Source organism: Lissotriton vulgaris, chromosome 5 (assembly GCF_964263255.1).
Source record: "Lissotriton vulgaris chromosome 5, aLisVul1.2, whole genome shotgun sequence".
Lineage (NCBI taxonomy): Eukaryota > Metazoa > Chordata > Amphibia > Caudata > Salamandridae > Lissotriton > Lissotriton vulgaris.
The window spans coordinates 1346113302-1346120838 of record NC_141693.1 but is presented as its reverse complement, the minus strand read 5'-3'; the positions used below and the strand labels follow the sequence as shown (position 1 = coordinate 1346120838).

Below are 7537 nucleotides of genomic sequence, written 5' to 3'. Positions count from 1 at the left end.
AATGAGCCACCCACAGCAGAAATATGGGCAAGATGCCGCAACAAGGAAGCCTGAAAGATCAATGGCAGGAGTCCATCTTGCCAAGGCATAGCAAGAGCAGCACGATAAAGAAGTGCCAAAATGCACTGATAGAGGAACAACCTATGTGGGAACAGTGCCTAGGCAGGGAAGGACAATATACCGCAGGCAATGGACTATACCACTTGTCCCACTGTTCGTCTAGGGAAAATAGAAAAACATCTGTACAAGTAACGGACCATGGAATGAAGCAAGGTTTAACGAATGATGCACCCAAAAAAGGGCGCTGATGCAAGGTGGAAAGCAGCAAGCTTCATCTCTCCGGAGGATCATAACTGAAAATCCCCTATTAGGGATACTAAAGTACCCCAGAGGATCATAATTGAAAATCTCCTATCAGAGATACTAAAGAACCATAAGCATGTCATATGGAACGCTTCACAAATTTGCGTGTCATCCTTGCCCAATAGCCATGCCAATCGTTTCTGCATTGTTCCAATTGTAGAATATGTGCTGCCATAGCAAGCACCCTAGGAATGCCTATACGGCATAGAGAAACTGATCCACATAAAACAGGGAACACAGGCAATAGTGTATCTGCATAATGTGAGCAAAATACGATAAATAAAATGATTACTTGTTGTTAGACTTGGAATCTTTTGGCGTGTTTCCCCTGAGTTTTTGCTTTCTAACCTCCCGGTTTTGACTCTGTTTGCCTAACCTGGACGGCGCTGCCGATTGCTGGAGGCTCTTCTGTCTTTGCCGATTGCTGGAGGCTCTTCTGTTTTTGACCAACGCCTCGCGGTACCCGCTCCGCGGGCCCCGCTTCGGATTCTCCCGTTTTGTGGACACTGCAGTGGGGTTGTGAAAAGCGGCAGGGCTGCGAGCGCAAAACCCGGGACTCACACTCCCAGGAGTCCCGGTGTGTGAGAGGCCGAGTCACCTGGCCCCGCTCTCCCTGACCGCCCCGCCCCACCTCGAATAGCTGAAAAGAGGGAAGGACTCTCTGTACTGCGGGATACTGTTTGCCTAACCTGGACGGCGCTGCCGATTGCTGGAGGCTCTTCTGTCTTTGCCGATTGCTGGAGGCTCTTCTGTTTTTGACCAACGCCTCGCGGTACCCGCTCCGCGGGTCCCGCTTCGGATTCTCCCGTTTTGTGGACACTGCAGTGGGGTTGTGAAAAGCGGCAGGGCTGCGAGCGCAAAACCCGGGACTCACACTCCCAGGAGTCCCGGTGTGTGAGAGGCCGAGTCACCTGGCCCCGCTCTCCCTGACCGCCCCGCCCCACCTCGAATAGCTGAAAAGAGGGAAGGACTCTCTGTACTGCGGGATACTGTTTGCCTAACCTGGACGGCGCTGCCGATTGCTGGAGGCTCTTCTGTCTTTGCCGATTGCTGGAGGCTCTTCTGTTTTTGACCAACGCCTCGCGGTACCCGCTCCGCGGGTCCCGCTTCGGATTCTCCCGTTTTGTGGACACTGCAGTGGGGTTGTGAAAAGCGGCAGGGCTGCGAGCGCAAAACCCGGGACTCACACTCCCAGGAGTCCCGGTGTGTGAGAGGCCGAGTCACCTGGCCCCGCTCTCCCTGACCGCCCCGCCCCACCTCGAACGTCTCTGCCCATTGGCCCAAAGACCTATAGATACAGCTGTCCCTCGCTGCGCGGGAGCGACCGGGGCTAAGACCGGGCAAAGAGCGGGCCGTTTGAGGCCGTTCGAGGACTGAGTGGACTGAGCTGGGCCAGCCCTCTAAGCCGCTATATACGGGCCCGTCCTGTAACCACAAAGTAATATGTCATCCCGGGAACATAAGGAGAGGGCTGCCAAAACTAAATTAAAAAACGGAACCTTAGATGATTTTATAACTAAAACCCATTCTGCTATAGACAATGAGATTGCCAAAATGCAGCGTCGAGTGTCATCTGAACTGGACGCTGCAAGGAGGCTATCACATGAGATAGCTGCGGCCAAAAAATCCTCCTTAGGTGCCTTTGCCTTTGCCAAAACTCCCGACCGTTCCATTGCCCAGCCATTAAAACTGCTTGAAACAACTGCAGACATTCATCAGCCAACTGTTCCTACCATACCGACACTAGGTGAGACCCCACTATCAACTTCATTGGCCCCTAATCCTTCAATGACACCTATGTCTGGAGTAATAGAGGAATTGAATGAGTGTATAAAAGATGTGCCGGTACCAGTGTTAACAAAGCAGGCTGGGGGAACGCCAGAAAAGAGACAGTTTGTGCCATACACCAAAAGGAAGCGTGGTAACCAAACATCTTACGCTAGGAAAAAAGTAAAGGTTGCAAAATCCCAATTGTCCACCAAACTGCCATCCCCATCTCCAGCAACCATCATACAACCTCTTGACTCTGTATCAGAGGTTGTGGTGGATTCGCTGGAGATAATCCAAGACAAGGATAAACTGACAATAGTAAAGGAGAATAATGAAACACCATTTTGTGTCATAAACGGGGAAGACGTTAAATTTTTGACCGTAGTGTGGGAAACGCTTAAAAAGCTTTTACAACCATTTGAGGACAGATTATCACAGATAGGATCCCAACTCTCCAACATTGATAAGAGCATTTCACAATCAGGGAAAAAACACCCTGGTAAGGAAGATAAAGACCTAATGGTCGGCATCGAGAAACTTATAAAAAGTCTATGGAACCCCCTAATGGAGAAAACTCAAATAATAAATTCAAAATTAGACCAATTAGAGTTCCTAACATCTAAGAACACAGCTCTATTGGAAAACCTGGTAGGGAAAAAAAAAAACATCAGCTACCACCGTTGGCAAAATTAATAGTGATAACACTAGTTTAGGGAAAAAGGGCCCTAAGCCCAACCTGATATCCCAACCCCTATCTAGTAGCACCCTCTCTTTAGCACCGACTCCAACAATAAAAACAAAGCAGGGGAACGTGTTGGGCACTAAGCAAAGTAATACGCCGGTGGTAACCACACCGGTTACTACATCTGCACCGGCCCAGATTAATAAGGAAGTAAAGGAAACTCCGAAGAGTAAACCTCAGGCTTCCAGTAAAACCCCATTGCAAGGTAGAGAGATCTATGTAAATATACCCCCGGAGTCTGCCCCTTACATGGCAATCCTGACAGGTGTACCGTTAATCCCAGAAAACAAATATGAGAAAAATGAGGACCTCCTAAATAAAACAAATTTTTGGCTAAATACAAATAGGCCACTGACTGAGGACACAGCCACAAAAATCCTAAGTGTTCGGAGGGTCCCCTGGGTTGGTCCAAGCAAAAAAGATCTGGAGGGTGATTGTATTTTGATAAATTTTAGAGATAATTGGGTCAAGGATATTATTTGTAGCAAGGCCAGGTTTGGGCGGATGGGGGACATTCAGTGTATTGGTCTTGAATATTTCTATCCCAATCTCTATCAGTCTTTCCCTGATCAAAATTCCTCCCGCCAAGGACATGGCATAAATGGTAGACACCAAACGGGTTGGGCACATAATCCAAATACGAATTATGGCCCGCATCACCTTTATACTCCTTGGCATGAGACAGCTAATTTTATGGGGCCACCAAGTATGGGAAATTTTATACAAGTCCCTTATAACCCGCGAAGACCAAGGTTCAGGGGCACAGAATATCCTGGCTGGTTCCCAAATAATAATAATAACTATAATAACAACATCCCATTGAGGAATCGCTTTGACCCTTTGATGAACCTAGATGAGGTAGATTGACTGCCATCCAGGACTAAGGTCATAGAAACATCAATAAAAACTGGGGGAATAAAAGAAGACCAAGGGATATGCATTTACGATGGTAACTTAGTGTGGGAAATTCCGGAAGGTGAAAATGCGACTGTTGGACACTCACAGATGGGGACTGTTGCCGTGCCAATGGTCAACATAGACAAGGGCCATGAACAGAATAGGTTATCATTGCTTAACCCAAATACCACTGTTGTAGGAGACGATTCGGGAAATAGTCACGAAACACAAGGGTCTTCATCTTCATCTTCATTAATATCCCTATTGTCCTGGAACATCTTCGGAATAACAAATAAGCTAGAGGATGAGATTTGGTTAGATTTTGTGAAATCTCATGAAATCCTGTGTTTACGAGAGACATGGTCTAGGACCACCTGTGACATCGAGGGCTTTCAATCACTTGCTGTCCCGGCTGTTCCATCTACATCAGGAAGGGCCAAAGGTGGAATATTGACTGCATTGTCTATAAAACTACAGGAACTCAAAATCTCGACACTGGTAGAAACGAACTGGTATCAAGTGTTGTTATTGGAATACCTTTTCCCTGAAGCTGTGTTATTAATTAATTGGTATTATAACATCTTTAATGGGCATGATACCTCAATAATTCAAGATTTGGAGTATGCTTTGGGTAAAGTCCGTTGTAGGCACCCTTCTTCTCCGCTTATTTGGGTTGGTGATTTTAATTGTACACTTTGTATTCATGCAGGATCGAATGTATGTGGCTTAGAGGATTTGAATGCTCAGCCTCTAAACCATTTTAGGCACACACCGCAGGGGGACGCCCTGAATAATATCATCATAACTAATGATTTGTGTGTAGTAGACCCCTGGTCCCCCCAGATACCCTGCATTTACCGACCTTTCAGGGTTTGAGGGGTGAAATGAGTACAATTGATTTTGTTTTGGTATCAAGTACCTTTCTTAAGCACGTGGATAAGTTGGAGGTGGTAGCAAATCCCGCCAGTGATCATAATCCTTTAATTCTATCAATTTGGGTTCCGACACATGAATCACCAAGGTCCTGTGAACAATCTATCCAATACAACAAAAATCAGGGTGTTACTCTGAAATGGGGGAAGATAAATGTGTCTCAGTTGCAAGATGATATTACTGCAAACTGTAAAGCTGAAATAGATACATGTCTAGCAGGATCTGATTCTCATAAGGTTATAGGAAGTTTTGAGAAGTTGTGTTGCCACATAGGACAGTGCCTAAAAAAGCCTAAAGGGAAAGGTGGCCAAAGGGCCTTTAGATGGTTTGATTCTGTGTGCTCTGCCACACATAGATCACTAAAATTAGCTTTGTCTCAAAAGCCAAGAAATAAAGAGCTTGTGAAGATTAGTAGGAAAGCTTATAGAGACGCTATTACAAAAAGAAAGCAAGACCTGAAAGATATGGCCTGGGATGATCTGGAAAAGGCAGCAGAACTGAAAGATAGCAGGCTATTTTGGGAGGTTATAAATCGCCCCCTTTTTAAGAGTAATAACAGTGAAGCTATAGCTATGCAGATCACTGCCGAACAATGGGTTCAACACTATAGCAAGATTTTTAATCCCAAATCTTATTCAATAATTCCAAACGTTGAGGAGACAGGGGGCGTGGTGCTACCATCTCCCTCGGCTTTGACCCTCAGCTCTTCAATTACATTGACTGAGATTGAGGAAGCCCTAGGGAAAGGAGCATCTTTAAAAGCGCCAGGTCCTGATGCTGTCCCCCTGGATCTTTTTAAATCTAACACCAGTCTGTGGGCACCCATTTTATTAAATGTTTTTAAAGCTGTGGTGGTTGGCCGCATCCCTGGCACGTGGAAAGAGGCAACCGTGGTGCCAATTTTTAAGAAGGGTAATAGATCTGATCCTCGTTGTTACCGTCCAATTTCTTTAATAGACGCTGCCTGTAAAATCCTTGGCAGAGTTATCCTGGTGAGATTGGAAAGTTGGGCAGATTCTGTTGGTTTGATAGTTGATTCCCAATATGGTTTCAGGCATGGAAAGGGGACAAATGAGCAGTGTCTTAATTTGGCACTGATCTTGGGCAAGTATATGAAGGCCAAAAAATCCGCTATCCATCTGGCCTTCATGGACTTGACAAGCGCTTTCGATACAGTCTGTAGGAGCAAGTTGTGGAAGATGATGAGTGATATGGGCTTCGAGGAACCTCTAGTGACCTTGCTCCGTAGGTTACATGAAGCCACAAATGTGTCCATCAGATTTGGCTCTGGAGGGGAATTAACGAATCCAATACCTTCTACGGAAGGAGTTCGTCAAGGATGTATCTTGGCGCCTTTCCTTTTCTTGGTTTACACAAATGGATTAGAACAATACCTATTAAATCAGGGCTGTGATTTCCCAAAAATTAATGGTAAAAGCATTCCTATGCTTTCATATGCGGACGATACTGTCCTAATGACATTAACAGGCAACAGCATGCAAATGTGTTTAAATGCATTTAACAAATTCATGCTTGACTTAGACCTAAAGGTAAACTTCGAAAAATCCTTTGTAATGTCCTGTGGCCCAAAGGGGTCGTCTATTAGGAAGTTCGAGGTAAACAGCCGCATAATTGGGAAAGTTGATAATTTTAATTATCTTGGTAATCTGTTTGATAGTAAACTAAGCTGGACACCGGTTATGAAGGTCCGAGCCCAGAACATGACAAGGGCGATAGAGGGTATCTTCCGCTTCTGTAGTAAATTGGGGCAAAAGCACATCATGCATCTCAGAACCCTTTACACCTCAAAGTGCCTATCTGTTGCCACCTATGGGGCAGGGGTGTGGGGGACTGAAATGCCTGCCGCAATACAGGTGGTGGAAAATAACTTCATAAAAAGGGTCTTGTCAGTTCCTAAAAGCACCTCAAACACCTTCTGTCATGACGAAATTGGTATGGTTAGCGTATCTGATATAATCCGTATGTCCCCTTTACTGTTATGGGGTAAAATCTGGCAATCAGAAGACCTGCAATTAACAAAAGAAATTATTACTGATTGCATGGCTCTAGAAAATTCCAAACAGATCCCCTGGTTATCTTATGTCTGCAATATGTTGAACAAAATTGAACTTGGTTTTTATTTCCACAGCCCCGGGAAAATCAAGGGGAACTATAAAAAGGAGATAAAAACAAAGTTTTTGAAGTCAGCGAATCAGCCTCCTATGGATATAATTGGCACTGGAACTACTTATGCTTGTAAACCACAGCCGCAGTTTTATTTAACATTCACCCTTAATGCGCAATGGCGATTTCTTTTAACACGGTTTAGGCTGGAGACCCTTCACTTTTTACTTGCTTTTCCTAAACAAGGGGGTTGGGGTGAGAGACTGTCCCCTTGTCCTTGTAGTAACAAGGACAGGCAGAGTACCTTACATTTGGTTCTCTTTTGCTCCCTGTACAAAGAGCCAAGACTCCGGTTTATTAAAACTATTCTGAAGGGTAGGCAACCTTGCACTTATAAGGAAGGTTATGAATATTTGTTATCCTTATCTTCTGTGGAAATCTGTTGTGCAATGTTAAATTTTATCAGAATCTCCCTAAAGATCAGAAAGAATTATGGGTAGCACCATAGGTATAGTATCTTTGTAAAAATTTTATACTGCAAACCTTTTTTGAATTTCTGTCACTGTTATTATTATGTCTTTTTTAAAAAATTATTTTTTTGTTTAAATGTGTTTTCAAATTAGTTTTAATATTATTAATACAAATGTGTTTCTATTTGAAATGCGATATGATTGTATGTTCAATACTTTTATGATTCATTTTATGTAT

General features: G+C 44.3%; 1 non-coding gene across 1 annotated transcript; it reads right to left on the bottom strand.

Annotated features, from left to right (window-relative positions):
* Positions 1-440: 440 nt before the first annotated feature.
* On the bottom strand, positions 441-547 carry LOC147712576 (U6 spliceosomal RNA). Its single transcript, XR_015296255.1, has one exon. It is a non-coding gene; the product is annotated as a U6 spliceosomal RNA (small nuclear RNA).
* Between the last annotated feature and the right edge of the window lie 6990 nt (positions 548-7537).